At 36.2% G+C, this 24,704-nt stretch overlaps 1 protein-coding gene and 2 pseudogenes across 6 annotated transcripts in view; 1 reads left to right on the top strand and 2 right to left on the bottom strand.

Moving 5' to 3' along the window:
- Nucleotides 1-24,704, bottom strand: part of NTNG1 (netrin G1) — a 346,692-nt gene that overhangs the window by 309,287 nt on the left and 12,701 nt on the right. The gene's annotated exons all lie outside the window — the stretch shown is intronic.
- Nucleotides 3,137-3,520, top strand: LOC122898521 (annotated as a pseudogene).
- Nucleotides 7,130-7,305, bottom strand: LOC122901455 (annotated as a pseudogene).

Raw genomic sequence — 24,704 nt, 5'->3', positions numbered from 1 at the left:
ATGACATAACTTCTCTGTGCTCCACCCACCTCATTTGAAAAATGGGGCAATCACATTACCTAATTATTGGAGTTGTTATGAGTTAACACACTTATAAGTTTTTATAATAGTGCCTCATATGTAATAGGCACTCATTAGAAGTTACCTTTTAATATACTATTGCAAAGTCACCAAGAACTCTCTTGGCAGGGAATAGGTTTAAAATTAGGTGGTTACTTATGTCTATGAAGAGCGGGGAAATGGAGTTTAATGTGATCGATGCAGCAGGTGTGTTGTGACAAATGCTGAGAACTACAGCAGTCCCACAGCCCCACAGAAGCTTGGCAAAGAACAGCCAGAGAGCCTCTGAGCCCCTCCTGGGGCACACAACAGTAGACTAATGCAAGCTAAGGAGACTCCAAAACAACCCAGTGTCTTTGAGGCAGCCAGAGGAGTGAGGGAAGAAAAACCTTAATCCCAAATCTTAAACCTCCTTTCTGTGCTTTCTGCCAAAGATTTTGAGAAGACTGTGAAAGGCCATTGGGGAGGAAAAGGGATGTTTGCTAGGCAATAGAAACTCAGAGCTGGTACAGAATGGATAGAGAAAATTAGGAAGTATTGTAGTTAAATGTGTACCTAATGAGAAAAAAAAATTAAATATTTGCTGAGCATTTTCAAACATCAATAACTCAGCCATTTATATTTTTAAATATTAAAAAGGGCACAGAGTACGGTATTGATTTGAAAATACAGAAATGTCATGCTAAAAAATGTATCTGGTTTTGAACTGACAAAATAAGACCAGTCAGTCTGATTTTATTCACATACTAAGGGCTACACAGTTCAACATAATGAAATTTTGCCTTTTTAAAATGTGGGTTAGGACACTCAATATTTGTATGGTGCAAAAGTAGTAATGGCTCCATTATTAATTGCCTACTCTTATTAAAAAGTTCCAATAAAGAAGAAATGGGAGCCTAGATATAGTTTATTTTTTTTTCTAGATATAGTTTATAATGTGAAAAACAGTTGCCTATTATTTTATTTTGGGTTCAGCAAGGTCACTTGATAAATTATAATGTGTTTTCTAAACATGACCTATAATCTCTGTTTTTAAAACAAAACATAAATAATACCAAATGGTAAATCCAATTAATTTAGTTCCAACTGGCTTTGATTATCAGAATCGATAATTATGTTCAGTTTGTATCTGGTTATTAACCTTAATGATACTCTATCTGCCATTTAAGTAATTACTTTTTTATCAGCATCATCAGTAACAATAATTTTTGCTTATAATTAGTTGATTTGTCATTCATTAAGACTGCTAAATTATCCTATTAAATCATCATCTACAAGATGATCATAAAGATAAATGAAATATTGCATGGGTACTGAAATTTGTCACTCACTTGAATTTTGAAGGATGACACAGACATGTCTCCTTCCCCCTCAAAAAGAGAAATGATTTATTTATCTTCTTTAGGCTCTAATACCCCTTTAACTTCACTTCCTTTAGGTCTTAAATTATATTTTTATGTAAGAAATCTAAATAGCTAAACGCTTTGAAAACAGTTTTCTTAATTTTCTTAAAAAGCAGATGTGATGGTCTTTTTCAAGTGTCAACTCACTAAGCTACCAGCCACTGGTTACTCAAGTACTAATTTAGGTGTTGCTGTGAAGGTATTTTATAGATGTTATTAAAAAGTCCACAATCAGGGGCGCCTGGGTGGCTCAGTGTGTTAAGCCGCTGCCTTTGGCTCGGGTCATGATCTCAGGGTCCTGGGATCGGGTCCCGCATCAGGCTCTCTGCTCAGCAGGGAGCCTGCTTCCCTCTCTCTCTCTCTCTGCCTGCCTCTCCATCTACTTGTGATTTCTCTCTGTCAAATAAATAAATAAAATCTTTAAAAAAAAAAGTCCACAATCAGTTGGCTTTTTTTTTTTAAGATTTTATTTATTTATTTGACAGACAGAGATCACAAGTAGGCAGAGAAGCAGGCAGAGAGAGGAGGAAGCAGGCTCTCTGCTGAGCAGAGAGCCCGATGTAGGGCTCAATCCCAAGACCTTGGGATCATGACCTGAGCTGAAGGCAGAGGCTTTAACCCACTGAGCCACCCAGGCGCCCCAATCAGTTGGCTTTTAAGTAAAGAAGATTATCCTAGATAGTCAAGGTGGGCCTAATCCAAACAGGAAAACTCTAAGAGCACAGTCCATGATTTCCTGAAGAAGAAGAAAGTGTGTCTACGGAGGAGAGCAACTTCAGAACATGCCTGAGAGTTCAAGCCTACCCTTTCTGACAACATGCCTTATAACTTCTGACTTGCCTACCCATCCTCCATAATCACATAAACCAATTCTTTGTAATACTTTTCTTAGTATATATCTCCTAATAGTTCTGCTTCCCTGGTTGGACTCTAATACAGCAGGCTGTTACAAAGTGGCTTAGGTATTGTATCAGAAAGATGAGAGAGTAGAAAGTACTCCTTGACCTAAAATGGATACCTCACCATTTAAAATTTTATTAGTAGAAAGTCATTCACTTCCTTGTGTGAGCCTATAAAAATGTAGATATTTCTAGGAGGGGTAACATCATAAACTATTCCTATTAAGACCCCTCCCTCCTTAGAGGTTCCCAATTCCCAGTTAAGACACTAAGAGGGTGAAACTCATGAAGAACAGTTGTAATGACAAGGTGTAGAGTACAAAGCAAATGGAAGTGTTGCTACCTCATAGCTTGGCCAAGGGCCAGTCCTGTCAAAACCAGTATTGCTCCATTCATTATATCCCCACTCAGTTATAAACTTGCCTTCTTCCAGGCATGCAAGACCTTAGAGAAATGTACACCTTATAGGATTACATTATTAAAAGGACAATCATACCATGTTTCAAGAAGCTCTGCAGAAAATCTGAAAGTATACATATACATGAGGACTAAATAACATATTACTAAATAATGAATGGATCAACCAAGAAATCAAAGGGGAAATAAAACAATTCATGGAGGGCTAGTGCTCACAGAGGCTGAGGCTCCACCTGCTGGCAAGACTTAGCCCCACTGCATTTTATTTATTTTTTCATGGTTTTGCAGAGACTTAAGTTTTATGGATTAGGTTAAACTCTGGACCTCCTCAAAGAGAACCCATTTTTTTCCCCCAAAATGGAAGCCTCCAATTGTACACAAGTGTTAGTTCTATACTAGGTGATGCAGAGAGAGAGCAAGCATTTCAGCACCTACAGTTAGGGAACTTATATTGTCAGGACAGTAAGACATGGCTTCAGAGAAGTTAAGAATGTAAAGGATCCTATAGAAATTCAAACCCTAGTGAACAAAGTCAAAGGAGACATTGGAACAATTCATTGACAGGTCTACTTCAGCCAACTGTATTTGACTGACAAGCTTATCATTGAGAAAACAAGGGAGACTTCAGGGAGCTGGGACCAGCCACCACTGCAGCTGTGGACCACCTTCAGCATTCATTCTGCTCCGGGGTTGGGGGCTGCCAATAGACCACAAGTGGCCTCTTACATCAGTTTAAAATAGCCTCTTTCTCTGCCTGCCCTGTATGAGCTGAAAAACTGAGTTGGGTTTCTATTCTTCTACAGCCTTAGTGAAAAATGATGGTTGTCTCTCTCTCCTTGGTTCAAGTGCTAAAATGAAGAGCTAGAGCTCACTGAGAATAATGCTGTGTATTATTTCATCTCCTCTCCACCCCACCCCTCTTTGCATCTCATCACCACTAGCACAGAGCACCTACACACTGTGTTTCTTCATTGACATTAAACAGAACTTTTTCCCCCCACCCCCCCCCAAAAAATACATGGAGACAAATGAAAATGAAAACACAATGGTCAAAAATCTTTGGGACACAGCAAAAGCTGTTCTAAGAGGAAAGATTATAGCATTACAGGCCTTTCTCAAGAAGCAAGACAAAAGATCAAATGAACAATCTAACCTTACACCTAAAGGAGCTAGAAAAAGAAGAACAAAAAAAGCCGTGAGCTAGTAGAATAAAGAAAATAATAAGGATGAGAGCAGAAATAAATGAAATAGAAACTACTAAAATAATGAAACCTGAATCTGGTTCTTTGAAAAGATAAAAAAATTGATAAACCTTTAGCCACACTCATAACGGGGGGGGGGGGGGGGAGAAAGAGAGAGAGAGAGAACTCAAATAAATAAAATCAGAAATGGAGGAAAAATAACAACTGACACCACATAAATACAAATGATAATAAAATATTATGAAAAATTGTATGTCAACAAATCAGAAAATCTAGAAGAAATGGATAAATGCCTAGAAACATATAATCTTCCAAAACTGAAACAGGAACAAATAGAACAGATTGAGCACTAGCAATGAAATTGAACTGGTAATAAAAAAATAACAAAGACCCGGTGGCTTCATAGATGCATTGTGCTAACATTTTAAGAGTTAATACTTATTTTTATTCAACTATTCAAAAAATAGAAGAGGAAGGAAAGCTTCCAAATTTATTCTATGAAGTCATTACTTTGGTATCAAAACCAGATAAAGACACTGAAATAAAAGAAAAATAAAGACCAATATCGCTGATGAACACAGGTACAATAATCCTAAACAAAATATTTGCAAGCCAAATCCAACAATACATTTAAAAAAGCATTCACCACAATTGAATGGGATTCATTCCAGGGATACAGTATGGTTCAGTACTTCCAAATCAATCAATATGCTACATCACATTAACAAGAAGGATAAAAACCATATGATCATATGGATAAAAGCCATATGATCACCTTAATAGATTCAGAAAAAACATTTGACACAATGTAACATCCATTCATGATAAGAACTCTCAACGAACTAGGTTTAGAGGAAACATACCTCAACATGATAAAAACCATATATGAAAAACCCACAACCAACATCTGTGGCTGAGTTTTTCCTCCAAAATCAGTAACAGTTCCACTCTGACCACTTTTATTCACCACAGTATTGCAAGTCCTAACCACAGCAATCAGATAAGTAAAAATAGTCAAAGACATCCAAATTGTTCAGAAAGAAATAAAACTTCCACTATTTGCAGATGACATGATAATCTATGTAGAAAACCCAAAAGACTCCACCAAAATGCTATAACCGATAAATGAAGTCAGTAAAGTTGCAGGATTGAAATTAATACAGAGAAATCTGTTTCATTTTTAAATGAAGAAGCAGAAAAAGAAATTAAGAAAACAATCTCATTTGCAGTTACACGAAAAAGAATAAATCCTAGGAAGAAACTTAACCAAAAAGGTGAAAAAGAACTGTATTCTGAGAACTATGAAACACTGATGAAATAAACTGTAGATGATACAAACAAATGGCAATATATTCCATACTCATGGGTGGGAGAATAAATATTAAAATGCACATGCTACCTAAAGCAATCTACAGACTTAATGCAATCCCTATCAACATAACAACATTTTTCATAGAACTAGAACAAATAATCCTAAAATTTATATGGTACCACAAAAGACCATGATAGCCAAAGCAATATTGGGAAAGAACAAAGCTAGAGATATCACAATCCCAGATATCAACATACACTACGAATCTGTAGTAATCACAACACTAAGGTAATGGCACAAAAACAGACACACAGATCTATGGAACAGAACAGATAATCCAGAAATAAACCCACACTTATATAGCCAATTAATCTAAGAAAAAAGGAAGCAAGAGTATACAATGGAAAAAAGACAGTGTCATATGTGACTGGGAAAACTGGACAGCTATATGCAAAAGAATGAAACTAAACATACTTTCTTATATACACAAAAATAAACTGATAATGCACTGAAGACCTAAATGTGAGGCCTGAAACCAATAACATCCTAGAAGAAAACAGGTAGTGGTTTCTTTGACATTGTCCACAGAAACATTTTTCTAGGTATGTCTCCTCAGGCAAGTGAAACAAAAGAAAAATTGAAGGACTGGGATTACGCTAAAATAAAAAGCTTTTGCACAGCAAAGGAAACCAACAACAAAACAAAAAGGCTACCTACTGAATCAGAGAATATATTTACAAATGATATATCCAATAAGGGGTTAATATAAAATAGCTAAAGAACTTACACAACTCAACACCAAAAAAAAAAAAAAAAAAAAAAATCCAATTAAAAATGGCAGAGGACCCGAATAGACATTTTTCCAAACAAGATATATAGATGGCCATCAGACACATAAAAAGATGCTCAACATCACTAATCATCAGGAAAATGCAAATTAAAACCAAAATGATATATCACTTTATACCTGTCAGAATGGCTAAAATCAAAAACACAAGAAATAACAAGTGTTAGTGAGGATATAGAGAAAAAGGAAACCTCATGCATTGTTGGTGGGAAAGCAAATTAGTGTAGCCAATGTGAAAAGCTGTTTGGGGGTTCCTCAAAAAAATTAAAGATAGAATTATTGTACCATCCAGTAATTCTACCACTGGGTATTTACCCACCTCCCCCAAGCAAAAAAAAAAAAAAAAACAACAGTGAAGACACTAATTCAAAAAGATATATGCTCTCCTACGTTTACTGCACCATTATTTACAATAGCCAAGCTAGGGAAGCAACGAGGTCATCCACTGATCTATGAATAAAGATGTTACACACATATATATATATACATATATATGTATATATATATATATATGATGGACTATAAATTATATATATATATAATGGACTATTACTCAGCCATAAAAAAGAATAAATCTTGCCATTTGCAACGACATGGACAAAGCTGGAGGGTATAATGCTAATTGAGATACGTCAGACCAAGACAGATACCATATGATTTAACATCTATATGGAATTTAAGAAACAGATGAACAAAGGAAAAATAACAAACAAAAGCCAGACTCAAATACAGAGGACAAACTGTGGTTGCCAGAGGGGAGTGAGTGGGGGGATGGGTGAAATAGATAAAGGGGGATTAAGAGCATACTTATCTTGATGAGTACTGAGAAACATATAAAACTGTTGAATCATACTGTATACCTGAAACTAATATAACATTGTATATTAATTATACTTCAATTTAAAAAGCTGTAAAATACTCTATAAGATCCACCCACTCAAGAAAACAGAGTGTGACACATAAATGACTGAGTCAAAGAATATATGTCTAGATTAACCTCTCTCAACTGGCTAGTTCTATTTTTGCTATACCAATAAATGAGGGTACGGGTTTGGGAGGAAAAAAGGTCAGCCTGCATATATGGAGAACTTCACAATGTTTCAATTAGCAATAATCGCACCTCGAATAAACCTCATTGGCTACGATACTGCCACTGCGCAAAGCTGAGAACTTCACAATGTTTTGGCAAATTTCAGACTGGCAAAACATGACGCATATTTAAAGTTGGTTAATTTCGGGCGCCTGGGTGGCTCAGTGGGTTAAAGCCTCTGCCTTCAGCTCAGGTCATGATCCCAGTGTCCTGGGGTCGAGCCCCACATCCGGCTCTCTGCTCCGCGGGGAGCCTGCTTCCTCCTTTCTGCCTGCCTCTCTGCCTACCTGTAATCTCTGTGTGTCAAATAAATAAATAAAATCTTTAAAAAAAAAAGTTGGTTAATTTGATCGATTTTTTAGATTTTGCTGCTGGTTGTTTCTATGATAAACGGTATAGAGGTCACAGATATTGCTAGAGATATGGAAATAATTATACTATGTGCTTGTTCTTATGCTCACCCAGGATGCAATTCAAAAGAGAACAATTTTAAAATAGATTTACTACTGGGTTTATTTTGTTGACCTTGACAAATGTCACCTCAATGTTGTTCCACTTCTATTTTTCCTCAAGGGAGAAGAGCTGCTCATGAGCAGGTGAAGGTAGAAGCACATGGTCAAGTTAAAGCACAGAGAGAGAAACATTTTAAGCTGTCCAGAATATTAACAAGGAATACGATTTGCCTATCTCCTGAACATAGCGTCTTTTTTTTATAGATTAGTAACTACTTCATTATAGCCATGAATTTAGAGCTTCCTGAAATTACTTATATTAGAATCTAGTATTAAGGTCATTTTTTTTTCCTTGACATGATTCTAAAATGGAAATGAGAACTTTACCCATGATTTCCTATGATAATTGCGGACTTGCATTCAAGAAAAGAAGGAAAGAAAAGCCATCAGAAGCAACATTTGAGAACTGCCTTCCTCATTTTAGACTACAACTATATGAATAATCTTCTATTTTCACAGTAAAGCTCCCTTTATTTATACTGTGAAATTGCAGACTACCTTTTCTCCAGAGATCTCAAAGTTCTTTTCTGGTATCAATTTGTCAGTAGCCCAATGCCTCTGATTCTATGGAGTCCAGAGGAATCTGTTCGAGCATTATTTCTGTGAAAGCCTTTCATAGGCTTTATAACAACCCAACCTATGGAGAGCATCAATAATGACTGCAAAGTTCTTTTGCCAAGTGCTTATTAACTAACAAAAGATATCTCCACTAGAAGAAAAATGTATGGGGATGCCTGGGTGGCTCAGTTGGTTAAGATTAAGCGGCTGCCTTTGGCTCCAGTCATGATTCCAGGGTCCTGGGATCAAGTCCCGTGTCGGGCTCTCTGCTCAGTGGGGAACCTGCTTCTCCCTCTTCCACTCCCCTGCCTTTGTTCCCTCTCTCACTGTCTCTCTCTCTCTCTGGCAAATAAATAAATAAATAAATAAGAAGAAAGTATGGCTTTGAAAAACTGTGAAAACTCAAGGGCAATGTATTTACATCCTTCTTAAATCTACTCAAGCTTTCATTCAAAGATTAAATTTACACATATTACATACTGATACAGTGCCTGGTAAAGTATACGCAATAAAAATTAATTACTTTAATTTTATAAATATGTTATAATTCAACATCTATTATGTATTAGTTATTGTGACTTAGAGCAAGTCATTAACCTTTTCAAATTTTATAAAATGGGGCTTTTCTACCTGTATATGAGGATTAACATTACTCAAGATGCATGAGACCATTTTTAAGTTATTTCTCATACAAATATTAATTTTTGGTATAATAAACCTGGGACTTGAACATCAGACACTTTAGAAATTTAACACTGATAATAATGAATTATATGTAATAATATTAAGCTGGGAAAAACGTTAACACTGATATTCTGCCGTTTCTGGATAGATTCCTTCAGAATAAAGTTCTTGGCGATCATGCATAAATTCATGGCACTGTAAGGATGACTGTAGGCAGGCTCATGAAGTTATGAAGACTTGTTCTGGAGCATTGCGAAGCAAATTTTAAAAAGGCATTCAAGCAGTTTTATAAATGTTTCTAACTGGAAAACAATGGTAAAACTAATAGCCCAGGGTGCCAGTGAAAATGTCATATAGTCCTAAATGAGTATTTTGGGAGAAGAAGGAACACTGAGATTTGGGGTAGGATTGTGGAAGACCCTCTGTGTATCAGAGCATATGGACATAAACTAGGTTACGTTGCTTGTATTTGAATTCTATGTTCATTTTGACCTTTTACTATTCTCAGCTTGGAACAAGGACACAAACCCAAGATACGGAATGACCGTACCCATGCCTTTGATATGTAATCATCTATTGCTATGTTTTATATAGCTCAATTATGTAAGTCTCATCTCTCCAGCAAAGATTTTGGTAGGCAAAGGCCTTGAGTCAAACCAAGGGTCTGGTGTGTATTAAGAGTGACTTTTCTTAACACCATGTTTTACAGATATCAAAGCTAATTATTTCAGTCAACCTTCATAAAAACCATGCAAAAGAACCAGGAACTCTGAAAGTTTAAATAGGTAACTTGTCCAAAATTACTTGGTTAGGCTTCAATAAGTATTTATTGAATTGAATCTCTGCATCATGTTAAGGACCTATGATTTGTGATCACTGAGCTTGCAAATGCTTTATAAGAATTGCGGTGCCTTGTATGGCACGTTCCCCTGTTTTGTATAGTACTTTGTATTTTACAAAGTGCCTTCACCTACATAATTGTGTTTAATGATTGATATCTTAGAGAGTGAGAGAATATGCTAAGTGTAAGAAATGATGTTACAGTATTATGTAGTGAGAAACATAAGGACAGCTGAGCAGGATTTAGATTAATTCATGGGTGACACAGTCATAACATTTATTACTGTTGAGATAGAGCCACAAAGGAAATTATTTTAAAAGAAAGCTAAAGACAAGGCTTTGCTTGTCTCCTTAAATTGTAATGCCCTTCTCTTTCCTCTTCCTTCTCAGAGCAGTTTACTCTTCCTTCAAAGCTCAGCTCAAAGGCCATCTCCTCTATGACGCTACCACTGAGCCCTCTGAATTTGCAAGGAATTGCATCCCTCTGTGTGCCCACAGCTCTTGACATGCAGCTCTTGCAGAGCATTTATTTTCTTCTTTTTTGTAAATAACTGTTTGCTTTATAAAGCTTCTTCAAGGCAGAGACTAGCTGGTCCTTATTAGCTCCCATTTTGCCCACAACAGGGCTCTGGTGGTATTGAATGAACTAGGAGGAACACCACTATTTAAAATACTAAAGACTCCCACCAAATATTCCCAAGGGTCATCTCCTGCCAGATTTGTAAAAGACAGCAAGGGAAGAAGAGATTATTGAGGGACAATAAAAATAAAATAAAATATGAAAATGGACAGAGCAGGGGCGCCTGGGTGGCTCAGTGGGTTAAGCCTCTGCCTTCAGCTCAGGTCATGATCTCACGGTCCTGGGATCGAGCTCCACATCGGGCTCCCTGCTTGGCAGGGAGCCTTCTTCCCCCTTCTCTCTCTGCCGCCTCTCTGCCCACTTGTGATCTCTCTGTCTGTCTGTCAAATAAATAAATAAAATCTTAAAAAAAGGACAGAGCAGAGATTTAGGAAAGCAGAATGTTAGAAAGACACTTCATTCCATGGTTATATACAGGGGCTCACTATATATCAGGCACTAAACTAATTGCTCGGGATATAAAAGAGAATGAGGCTCTGTCCCTATTCTTCAAGGAGTTTTAAATCTAGTGCGGAAGGCAGTCAAGTAAACAATAATTACAAAACAAAGGGATAAATTAATTGCTAAAGATAACTACCTACTACAACATGGCAGCTGCAAGTCTAAAAAAAAACTCTTGCCTTTAAATTGTATTAAAAATACAAGGAAATAAGGTTGGAATTAGATTTCTAATCTTGTGACGACAAAGTTGTTTTACTATAGGAGTTTCAATAATAAAGTTCTATGTTAACTAGCTCTAATATATATGTTAAACTTATAAAGTCATTGAGCAAATCTAGCATTTGACAACATCCAGACTTTCTTCAAGAACCATTTTTACTGCCCCATCACCACCAGCATTATGATTACATACTCTCATAGGGACTTCAATTTCTTCTTTGAAATATCTATAATAGTAGGAATTATTGGTATACTTGTTTCATGTATTTCTCCCTCCCTTTGATCATGAGCTCTCCAAGGTAGGGAAATGTGCTCATCTATCTTTACAACGCTAGCTCAGTACCGTGCACATACTAGGTGCTCAATAAGTGCTTGATGAATTGGTTAAATTACTAACATTTGTTAGTTTTGTCATCCAATACCATAAAATAAAATTTCTCTATGGCTTGCAACAGCTTTTTTCCCAAAGTGTGATGTTCATTCCAAATGTAGTGTGAGTCCAGAACAAGATCAAATTATAACTGTGAAATCTGCATATTGCACAAAACCAGCAAACACGGTTGGGAAGGTTGTGCCCATCACAAAGAAGCTATGTCAGCTAGTAGGTGGGGCTGAGATCTGACCTATTTTCTCCTTTCTAAGCCATGGTGCAAGGATGCATTTCTTGGAAACAGGACCTCTTCCTAATTCACAATCTATAGTCTTGATAATATAATTTGTTGGTTGCCCTAACTGTATCCAAATACAACATGTACTAAAATATTGGGAGCAAGGAAGAATTATGGATCTAGGTTTCACTTAACCGTGTTATTTCTAGTAGAGGTATAATTGACAAACAACATTATGTTGTTTCAGGTATATAACATAATAAGTCACTATTTATATATACTGCAAAAGGATCACCACAATAACTCCAGTTAACATCTGTCACCATACACAATTACAGAACTTTTTTTGTGGTGAGAACTTTTAAGACCTACTCTCTTAGCAACTTTCATATATGCAATACAGTATTATTAATTATAGTTGCCATACTGTACATTACATCCTCATGACTTATTTATATGTAACAGGAAGTCTGTACCCTTTGACAACTTCCATCTATTTCACCCGCCCCCCCATTCTCAGCCTCTGGTAACCACCAATTTGCTCTTTGTAACTACAAACTTTTTTTCTTTTCTTTTCTTTTTCTCTTTTAGATTCTGCATGTAAGAAACATGATATGGCACTGTCTTTCTCTCTTTGACTTATTTTATTAGTATAAGGTCCCCAAGGGCCATCCAGGCTGTCACAAATTAACAAGATTTCATTCTTTTTTTATTGCCAAATAATGTTCCATTATATACCTCATGTTTTCTGTATCTACCCAGTATTAGATATTTGGGTTGCTTCCATATCTTAGCTACTGTAAATAATGCTGCAATGAACCATGTTTCATTTTGCTGATCAGGACTGTGATGGAGATGGAAATCCACTAGATGTGTTTGAGGAAGGGGATAATGTGGATAATACAGTAGCCAAGAAAATTGGTTTGGGATTCAGCATTTCCATTTCTCATAGTGAATTTCTCTCTTTAATTTCAAAGCATCCATGACATCCAATGCATTGAGCCATTCCAATAGCTGATTAATAAAATGAGCATTTAGGGGCACCTGAGTGGCTCAGTCAGTAGGGCATCTGACTTTTGGTTTAAGCTCAGGTCATGATCTCAGGGTCATGAGCTCAAGCCCCATGTCAGGCTCTGTACTGCGTGTGGAACTTCTTTAAGATTCTTTCTCTTCCTCTCCCACTGCCCTTCCCCCCTGCTCATGCACACACACCCTCTCTCTCTAAAAAAAAATAATAATAATAATAAATTAAGTAAAATTAGTTTAATTTAATTTATATTCACATAGTTATTTATTTTGTTAACATTTTCTTTTGTTTTTAGACAGTCATTATGCTGTCATTAGACATGTCTAGGGCATTTGTTAAAACAGTGATCCATTACAATCTCAAATGCAAATGCCATTGCAACCATGAATGATTATTTTAATACTGTGTTATTTAGAATACATATCATTTATTTTAAAACCACAGTTGTGAAATTATTTTGATTTTAAATACCTGGCTTGGAGCCAGAACTTCATAAGCAGTTAGTTATTAGATGCCATTTGTAACATCAGGAAAGGCCAGATAGTTCACAGAAAGGGGAACTAAAGGGAAAGCATTCAGAGGATCCCTTCAAACTAGAAAATGAGAATCAGAATGCTTTAAACTTTTATCAATAGAAATGATCATCACAATGACAAAGACATTAATATTTATTGGGCATCTCCTATGTGCCAGGCATTGTGCTAAGTGCATCATTATCTTACTGTCCCTCAAAACAAAAACAACAACAAAAAAAATGAAATAACTTAATTAAGTTGGAACTGGAATGGAGACTGTTTGAATCCAATAAAATATCCCTAAAGGCGTGCACTCTCCCAAGGTAGACAACTCATCTTCTGAATGCTTGGCTCTAAATGTCTAAGACCCAGGGATCCTAGAAACTTCCTGTCTGGAAGGGGCAATGGACTCTTTCTTGGGAGGGTATAAATAAATGTAAAGCTACTCCTTTACTGCTACTCCTCCTAAAACAATGCCAATTTTCCCCAAACAAAGAAGCAAATGTGCAAAATATGTACTGATAGTGTACCTATATTGTCAGTATAAATGGAAACTTCCTGGCTGTGGTTTTAATTGGAAATGGAACCCTTCCCTTACTGTCCAAATTTATTACAGTTACACATCACCCTCAGGTTTTCATCCAGGAGACAAGTCATTCTGGTGATGGATGAGGCAATATTTATACATCATCTTGCAAAGTAAGCAAGGAGACTTCCACTTTAAAAGCACTATTGGCTATCGTTATAGTCTAGTAATGAAAAAGTGATTTTGGAAAAAAGATTACATACATATAAATACTCAAAATAATTTTTAAGCTGTGATTTTTGTGTAAATTTTACAGGTCAAAGTATACCTTTCAATTCAGGTAGCCAGGCGCAAAAGATTACTCTTAAAATTTGTTGCCCTCTGTAAAAAAGATCTAGTCAAGGAAGTTTGTTTATTGTTTAACTCAATATTTAGTCCTGCAAATTTCATGCTTCCTCCTGTCGATTTGACATTATGACTATTCATTCGTGATGTTCATACAACTTCCAAGTAATTTACTATTAAATAATTAAAACAAAGATGAGAGATTAAGAGCCATGATACATATAGTTTTATCAAAAATCCTGAGTTAATTACGGTTGCTAGGATAGATCATAAAATCCAACTATGAGTTTCCTGAAAACTAAGGCAATTAAAAAAACACGATTTCTAGGGGGCATCCGGGTGGTTCAGTTGGTTGAGTGACCTACTCTTGGTTTCAGTCAGCTCATGATATCAGGGTGGTGAAACTGAGCCCTGTATAGAGCTCTGTGCTGGGTATGGAATCTGCTTGATATTCTCTTTCTCCCTATCCATTGGCCCCTCTGCTCATACTCACCCCCTCACTCCCCTGCTCCTGCTTCCTCTCAAAAAAATAAATCTTGGGGCGCCTGGGTGGCTCAGTGGGTTAAAGCCTCTGCCTTCAGCTCAGGTCATGATCCCAGAGTCCTGCGATCGAGCCCCACATAGGGCTCTCTGCTCCACAGGGAGCCTGCTTCCTCCTTTTTCCCTGCCTGCCTCTCTGCCTACTTGTGATCTCTGTCAAATAAATAAATAAAATCTTTAAAAGAATAAATCTTAAAAAAAAGAAACACAGTTTCTTAAATATTTTTCATTACATAATAGGAGGAAATACATCAGTAAACAATGCAAAACAAGACTTAAAAGAACCCTCATAATCTGTCAGTAGGAATGCAAAGTGGTGCAACTAGATTTGATGAAAATCAGTATGCTATAGCCCACAGATTAGTTTCATGTGCCCATCTTAAGATAAACAGAACAAGACAAAATAACTCTTGCTCACATTCACCAAGATCTAAGTATAAAGATGTTTCTTGTTGAGTGGATTGTAATTACAAAAAACTAAAAACAAACAAACAAATAAAACTTGCTAAATTCCCACAATTGAAGAATATATGTATCCAATGGAATAGATAGATAGCATTTTAATATGAAGGAAATAGATCATACGGACCAAAAAATATGATTTATGAAAATAACATTGAATGAAAAAGTTAGACTAGTTTTTCAGGATGGTAATATTAAAAAACCCAAAGTCAAAACTATACCTTGTTTATGAACATATAAGCTTCATGTTAAAAAATGCAAAAACATGGACTACAGGGAACTACCCTACATTTATGATACTGGTTTCCTCTGGAAAAGGGAGGCAAGGAACAGACCAGGGGAAGGAAACAAGATGGCTTTGACTCAATAGGTAATGTTTATGTATGTTTTAAAATCCTATTGAAAACAATGTAACTTCATCATTGTTAATTTTAAGTGCTGGGTGTACATATATTTGTTATATTGGTTCTATACTTTAAATTTTAAAAACTAAAAAAAAAGAAGAAAATGTTTATGATACCCTCAAGATTAAGGACCTCCAACATAGCTTAAATACTTTAAAGACCATGTATGTATTAGAGCAATAATCTCTGATATGAATGCTATCATCAAATTAACATATTTCTGTGTTAGCAGCCCATTTATTCATTCAACAAGTATTTGTTGAGCCCTACCATGGACAGACATAAGACAAAGTTCCCGTCCTCTGGATTTTATATTGTGGAAGAGAAAAGGGACATAAGTATATGAGCAGTATATAACATAATAAATGTCTAGTCATTGGAACTGATATTCCATCTGTCTGACTGATATACCATCAGTCACATGGTATCAAGTAAGGCATATCCATAGATGTCTTTTCTGATTGTTCTGTGTTGATGCTGTCCCAGTTAAATAGTTGAATATCACCCTCTATAATAAATTTAATAAAGAAAATATTAAGCAGGCTCAAGGAATGGATAGAGCAGGAAAGAGATGCTATTTAAATAAGGTGATCAGATAGGCTTCCTTATAAAAGGTTTTTTAGCAGAGACTTGAATAAAAGGTGGGAGGGAGCTTTGGGAAGATTTTGAGAATGCAGGTCCAAACAACAGGCAAGAATAAACATAGTTTTATGTGGAACACCAAGAAGTTGCAGGCAGACTGGACTGAGCAAGGTAGGGAGTGATCAGGGAGGACTTCAAAGAGGTTTTTAAGGACCAGATTACATAAGACCTTTCAGGCAGTAGTAAGGGTTTAGATTTAATTCTTTTTTTCTTTTTTTAAAGATTTTATTTATTTATTTGACAGACAGAGATCACAAGTAGGCAGAGAGGCAGGCCAGAGAGAGAGGGGTAAGCAGGTTCCCTGCTGTGCAGAGAGCCCGATGTGGGGCTCAATCCCAGGATGCTGAGAACATGACCTGAGCTGAAGGCAGAGGCTTAACCCACTGAGCCACCCAGGCACCCCTTAGATTTAATTCTTAATGGGACACAGCTAGGGAGGAAATTGAACAAGGACAGGACCTGATTGATTCAGGTGTTTAAAATTTTATCCATATGTATATTATATAATTATATTCCCTAATTACATAATATTTATATTATATACTTTATTTGTATATTATATTTATACTATATGTGTATATTTCTATACTATATTTATATCATATGTTATATTATGATATATGATATATTATGATACTATAGAACATGAATTTGGTAACAGGGCAAGAGTTTGCAAGCAAGGAGATCAGTTAGGAAATACTGTAGGGGTCTAGCCTGGATAGAAAGCTGGTTGGGACCTAGTTGTTAGAAGTAGAGAGGGTAAAAAGCAATCTGATTTGGGATAGATTTCTGAAGGTTTAGCCCATAGGATTTGCTGATATGTGTTGTGAGGGACATAAAGGAGTTAAAGAGGATTCCTAGATTTTTCGTCTTGAGCAACTAGATAAATATAAGCTGCTGTTTATAGATATGGGAAAGACTACAGGCAAAATCCATTTGGGGAGAAGAAATCAAGAGTTCTATAATAAATGTGTTAAGTTTAAAATGCCTACTAGACAACTGAGTGGAGACAGCATGTAACAGTTGTTATTGATACTGTTAAAAAAAATCAAAAGCATCACGCTAACTACTTTTCTCAACACCTCCCCCACAAGAATATGATTTTGTTAACTAGCCAACAGTTGCTGACTTATTATTCTGGTTTTAGATGGTGAACACAATATGTACTCTGCTCTGTATGATTTCTAACAGCTTATTTCCATTTATATGAACACGTTAATGGAAAAGAAAGCAGGAATGGAAACAAACACTGCTGATTGGTTCTCTTATCCCTGAATGAAGACACTCATCACATAATGTGTATTTCCAACATTCCCCACACTCTGTTTACAGAAACCAATTTTCTGAGGTTATTTCAGATAAAAGTCTTTTTAAATAACAAAATCAGAGTATTGTGCTCATAGTCCAAATCATAAATGTTATTTTTAAAAAGGTTTTCATGATGGTTGTATCCCACATATGACAAATAAAATTAGGGAGGGATTTATGGTATGGTTTAAGAGTTGGACATGCATGTCAGCCTGCCTGGGTTTATATCCTGATCCCACTACTTGGTTGGAAAAGTTATTTAACCTCATGCCTCAATCACTCCACCTGATAAATAAGGACAATGACGGGACTACAGACATGAACAAACAAAGGTTGCGTTTAGTCCGGTGCATGACACCATGTAAGTTCTTGACAAAGATCAACTACAAACATAACTTGTAAAAATACAGCATGAGTTCAGTTCAACAAGCATGTATTAAGTTCTACTGTAGGCTTCACTCTCTGCTAAGCACTATTACAGCGCTGACTCCAGTGATAGCTAAAGAGAATGTGATTCTGAGTCAGACAGTAGACACACTGATGCTCCTTAACACCCTGTACAAGTTTAGTCTTCTAAACTTTGAAATCATATTTCTAATGGAGTGGTCCAGGCATCACAGCCAACTTCAGATGGCCCACCAGCTCACTCTATCCTGCACACATCCTCGTCTGTAACTTGTGTTGACCATCTATGTTGAATTCTCCTCTCCCTTGAGAGAGAATTGCTCGGAAGTATATTTGATTTCTTCATTTTGTCATTTCCAGGAAGGAAAGAGAGCCACAGGAAAGAAACAGAAAGTTACATGGAACAGCGAAAAATCATTGTTCAGACATGACCTGATTATAATATGAGCCGCAAGACCTCTCAGTGGACACCAACCCTCTGGAACGAAAAAGGACTATATCTCTGTACTGAAGCAATATCCAGCTCAATTCTTCATTTAATATTTTAGAAGTCAGTTTCAAAGTAGGTCAAAGAAGGAAAACCAATTCTGGCTTCTTCCTTAGCTCACATCTTTAATTTTCATGGAACTGATACTATGCGAATCTATCTATTCCCAGAAAGATGAGAAGGAACTTACAACCTGCCAATCTCAGTAAGTTCTTTTCCAATATTAAGCGTGTGAAACAACTTTCATCACTTTCCCCTTTTGTGGGAAAAGAAATTCTGAAATCTAAACATGGCACATGAAAAACTAGTCTGCCCATTGGCCTGGTGAATTAAAACCAAAGCAGATTTCACACCAGCCACTTTATAGAATTAATATGTTTCAGTATGTAACTGTTTCCAAAGGACTGATTGTCAGTGAAAAGGGGGGCTTTACTTAGGGTAAATGTCAACTTTTCCAAGTTCTTACATTAGACCAAAGATATGAGCAGGTACTTAGATGAATTTTTCTCAGCCCCAAGAAATTTTTTTCAGCCCTGAGATGATAACTCTCTGCCACCAAAACCCTGTTCAAGAATATAAAATTTCCACAAAATGAAGGGTGTACAAAAGTCTCTGAAACAAGACATGTTCTTCTGGAGGAAAAATACTCATATTTTTAAATTAATCAACTGACCAAAAAATGGTGTCTGTTTAAAAGGCCCAAATTTACATATTTTATATAAATTTTTCAACAGAAAAATTAGGAAAAAAGGCAAAAAGTGCAAAAACTACTACAACTAGGAATACAAAAATGTAAATGGTCAAGAAACATATCGAAAACCTACCTAGTCAATAAGCAAAAAATACATCTTTGAAAAACTAAATGTCATTTCACCTTCTGATATCTCGTTTACCTATGCAAAATGTTAGAGGTCTTTATCTTAGTAGAAAAGGGGGTAACAATAAATATAAGTTTATCATTATTATTTTTGGTAAAGTATGTATTTTCACTTATCTGCTAAAGCCCTATGTTAGAAGAAATTTTAAGAATATACATTCCAGTACTGATGAGAATCTCTCATGCCTACCACATTTTTGTAAAATGCTTAAAAACAGAGTATACTAATCAACTTTCTGGAGGACAATTTGACTCCAGTTAAGAGCCTTAAAGCATGAAAACCAAACAACCCAAAAGTCTAGAAACAGAACATTGGTTAAAGAAATACCCATAAATAAATAAATAAATAAATAAATAAATAAATAAATGAATAAATGAAAGAAATAACCATACAGTAGAATACTACACAGCAGTATATCTCAAACATATAATGTTGAATTAAAAAAGGAAGTTCTACAATGATGAGCATGGTATTTTCCCATTTATTCAAAGTTTCAAAAAACAATCCTACTTACAATCTATGGATCATAATCAATATATAATTTTCAATTACCTATTAAAATGAAAAAGAAATATAAAGGAAGAAATATGTATCAGAGGGCAGAGCACATAGGAAGGGTAAATGCTTTTTTTGTAAAGCTTTTGAATGCATTGTGTATGTGGGATAGTGTGTATTTAATGAGTTGTAATATAAAATGTGTTTCTCACTGTGGATCAATTTAAAGCAAGTTTTAAAGCCACAAGTACAGTTTATAAGGTGTAATTTGCTCATCCTTAGCTTGTTGCTCCTAAAGAGGTCCCCTGACTTTGCTCTCTATTATGTAGCAGAAGCTGTCTTCCTCCTATCTCTAGACACTCTCCAAGTCCACACAAAAGCAAGGCCCAGAAAGAAGTGCCTAAGTCACATACTGATTTCAGTCCCCATGACTGACGTATAGAATGCTATTTAGTTCAGTAATGATTCCATCCTTGAGAACACAAGAATACAGCCCTATACTTTAGCATCAGCTAAATATGATACAATGAGCTTGACAGTCTAAAAACATGTGGAAGGTTTCAGATGTGAGAGAAGGATACGTTCAATAAGAAAGACTATACTATATATGTTCATCACTGCACGTAACCAATAGAAAAAGAAAAGCAAAGAACAATAAGTTGTTGAGGTGAGAGGGTAATGAAATACTATATACCCACATAATGGGATATCTATAGCTATCAAAATCATAGGTTCTAAGAATACATAACGATACAAGAAAATGCTAAAACTGTAGTAGTAAATGAAAAAAAGAGGAAAAAATGTACTTGATATGATTCCAATTTTGTGAAACAAAATATACATATGGAGAGAGAAAAAGACTTGTAAGAAATATGGCAAAATGATTTCAATGTTGTCTGTTAAGCTCTTCTATTGTTTCAAAATTTTCTATTTGGAAAAATACATTTAAAAGATTCAATTAGAAATGGAATTTGAAAATCCCTCATATATCACTTTCAGTGTTGGAACGCTGAGTAGATTTTGCTTCTCCCAACTCTCTTGAGAACATCCTCATAAGCTTCCCAAGTACGGTAGTTAAATTTTTCTAGTTGTCTCTTAATTTGAAGAGGAAAAAAAACAGATACATGATAAAAAGTTCTCAAGAAATAGAAAACAATCTAGAAAATCAAGTACTATATTCAATCAATTGATCAATTAATACATTAAAGACATTACTTATTTGTTGCCTAGGAAAATAGTAAATGTTATGAGGTAGAAAAGCAATAAAATGTGTAGTCTCTGTTGAGTTCCTACTGGGCATCACAAAGTACAGTAGGCTCTCGCCTATGCATCATCTCATTTGAAGAGTAGTGATCCAGGGGTGCCGGGGTGACGCAGCCCATTGAGCATCCAACTCTTGTTTCAGCTCGTGTCATGATCTCACGGTTGTGAGATCCAGTCCAGCGCTGGACCTCCTGCTCAGCAAGGAATCTGCTTGGGATTCCTTCCCTCTCCCTACTCCCCCCTCCTCTGCTCTACCCCATGCTTTCTCATTCTCTCAAAATAAATAAATAAAATCATTAAAAAAAAAAAAGAGTAGTGATTCAGATAAAGAGGCAGCATAAACACATGAAACACATGTGCATGTGGGTGTATTAATCAATAAGATGTAACAAGTGCTAAATGGTGCCATACAGTAATAGCAGTACATAGGCAGGGATAATACAGATATACAGTGAAGAAAATGATAGGAGCTGAAATGCGCAGAAAGTGTGTATAGAGAAGCCAACCTGACATAGACCTTGAAGGATGGATGGACTTGAGAAAAGTGGAGAGAAGCACAGACTATTCCAAGCAAGAGAAATGTCCTCTGCTTGTCCTCATAGAGAAAACTCACGAGATGAGGGACTTCCTATGGGATGACCCTAGTCCTTAAGGTCAGAGGATCAAGATGCCAGCCCAAGACCCATCCTATGTACAGTCCCAAAGCTAGAAGAGAACCCACCCCCTGCCACACATACACACACAAAATCTGGAGAATATGCCTGAGACTCCAAAACAATCTGGAAGGGCTATGGTATTTTTAGGAGATTGCTTCTCACACTTTTCAAGTGATATTCCCTTAGATTGAGAGTAAACAAGATTAATTCTTAGGGGACAGAGGAGGTACTTCAAATTGATCCACTATAAGGCACTTACTATTTTCTCATGTTCCACCTTTAAAAATCTTGCATTTGTAGATTCAGTTAAATGCTCCCCCTAATCTTTGTGTAATATTGGAGCTCCAGGCAGATGAGCCATGCTAATCTTACTCAGCATACTCCACCATCCACTAAGTTAAAAATATATATATACACACATACATTATATATATAACATATATGCACACATATAGAGGTCTATCTAACCCATCAGGTTCTATGATTTTTTGCTCCTTCTCCATACTGCTAGATGTAAGGTCATTCTACCATTAACCAGGCTACTAGGTTGTCATTTAAACACTGTGCTTGAATCTGCCCCACCCAGGCTTTTTGTATCTTTCTCAGACACTGTTTAACTTTAGGCACTTGACTACCAGAGAGTATTCTCCAAGTGGCCCTCTGATAGATAGCAAAATAATATTTCACCTTTAAATTCTGAGTGCTGGCTATGCTTATCTGCTCCCCCATCCTCTGAGTACACACTACTTCATAATTCATCTTGCTTAGGACTCTTCTCTACTTCCTCTGGAGGCAGGGAACACATGCTATTTAACTTGGATTTTCACCATCACCTCTTGGTTTTGCATGCGTTCTACGCTCAGTTCACATCACTGCATTCAGTAGCCTGGAATAATATTTGTGAAGCATCAGCCCATTAGAGACTGAGGCACTTCGGCCCTTAGAGAACACTGTCTGAGAATATCTAGTGACATAATACAGTTTTAAGTTCTGTTAGACCCACAGTAATCTTTCCCAGCATCCTTCCAACACTCCCCCACCGATATATGGTGCATGCTGTGCCAGTGAGACTCAACCCAAATGCAGCAGTCCTCTGCCCATCAGATCACTATCCCTAAGTCCCCTGGATGTGCCATAGGGTCCCAGTGGGAAATAGTGAGAAATAAAATTGAATATAACCAGATTTAAAAACTTGATGCAACAGATAATAAGGAGCTCTTGTAGGCTCCTCAATAAGGAAATACTTGGTACAGGGATACATCAAAAAGATTGATCTTCGTGAAACTTAATTCATTGCAAACATGAATTAAGCTTTTCTAAGAAATAAGTCCAAATAATGTACTAAATAACAAGGAAGTGTTAATAAAGACGGAATCGAAGGTTTTTTAAAAATTCCATTCTGGGCTAATTAAGGGATAAATCAGTTCAAATGAAAGATGTCACTGTTATTAAAACTTCATTCATTGATTGAATTATGTTTCATGTGAACAGAGTATATTTTAAGATTATTTGATTATTATATAAGACAATGTCATTTCCAGTTTTTGGAAAATTGATATTAATGCCCTGTCACTGAAAATGTAACTGAGTTTATCAAATTAATTTCTCAGAGGCCACCTGATAGCCACCAGATGGCAACCTGTGCTGATGTCAGATTTGAAATTTAAGTTATAGATAGCCCTGTGACTATGTATTACTGCTCGCTTATCCCACTGGGTTCCTTTAATATCATAAAACACAAAGGCTTTCTACTACTTTCTAAATTCCATTTGAACACAAAGAAATATGTTCTATCCACAATGCTTGCAATAATTAAAGTCTTTCTTTTTTTCTTAATAGGAGTCTACCTAGAAATAGCACAATATGGAATGATCGTTAATAGACCTGTTATGGTGCTTGAATAAATGCCTATCAAGAGTGCGGGCAGCCATTAGTAAATTTCCTAAAGAAAATCCATTTTCATTTCAAATTCTGACATTTTATTTAGAAAAATTACACCCTTTCTTTTAATTATTTCAGTAAACATAATGAGGGTATTGCTAACGACCCCTCTGAGTACTTTATTTTCTCCATTTTTTAGTAATATGAGTCTACTTGTAATTAAAGGCACACTGCATTAATGATGCTGGGGTCTCCAAGGGAAACACTTAATGTCCACCTCATAATATTATGCCAAAATTACATGCACAGAAGACTTTTTAATAATCTTTGTTTCCTAATTTAGTTTTGATTGGCTCTGAAATCCGCAGCAGCTCTCCAGGGTTCACATTTCCATAGCCATCAGCACTTCCGCACCAGCCATTGTACAAACGCACATGACTTCTCCCGTCTGCAGGCTCCCTTTCAAAGCTTCTGTTTAACTTATCCAGAAAATTAGCTGCAGGCTGGAGATAATTGCAGATAATTTTGCCATTTTTAAGCCACTGGGGTGTTGCGTGGAGATATGACAGCAAAGTTTGTCTAAACACAAAGAACAAGTCAGAGCTCTGTGTTTTCACTTCAGCTTTACATGCAGGTTCAGATCATCCTATTTGCTCTTTATGCAAATTGAAACAAATTGCAGTCACTAGATGATCTGTGTTTTCTGACAAAGCTGGGCTATGGAAAGGTTTTTTTGTGGCTGGGAGAAGGACATGATCTATAGGAACATACTAAACCAGCCTAACAACAACAACAACAACAAAAAGCAAAAAAGGCTAACCCTCTTCTACCTCTCAGATCCTTAAAAGGAATATATTAAATTAAAAAGAAAACGTACGGTCTGACACCAATTCATATGCGTGTGGGTATTTGTTTCCCCTATTCTATTTGCATAAATAGAAATGTCAGAGTGCTCCCATAAAATTAACATTCCCAAATGCTGGTAGTATTAATAGACAACCATTTAAAATCACTAGACACTGAAGAATTATTAAATAGGTCATCCAGGTTAGGAAGTAGAGATCTATTTTCAAATGGAATCATGTGGCCCTTTTCCCCTGAAGTTTTACAATAAACTATATGCTCCCTCCCTGAATGG

The sequence above is a fragment of the Neovison vison genome, chromosome 2 (assembly GCF_020171115.1).
Source record: "Neovison vison isolate M4711 chromosome 2, ASM_NN_V1, whole genome shotgun sequence".
Classification (NCBI taxonomy): Eukaryota; Metazoa; Chordata; class Mammalia; order Carnivora; family Mustelidae; genus Neogale; species Neogale vison.
The sequence above is the reverse complement of the archived record's forward strand: the minus strand, read 5'-3'. Positions and strand labels throughout refer to the sequence as shown.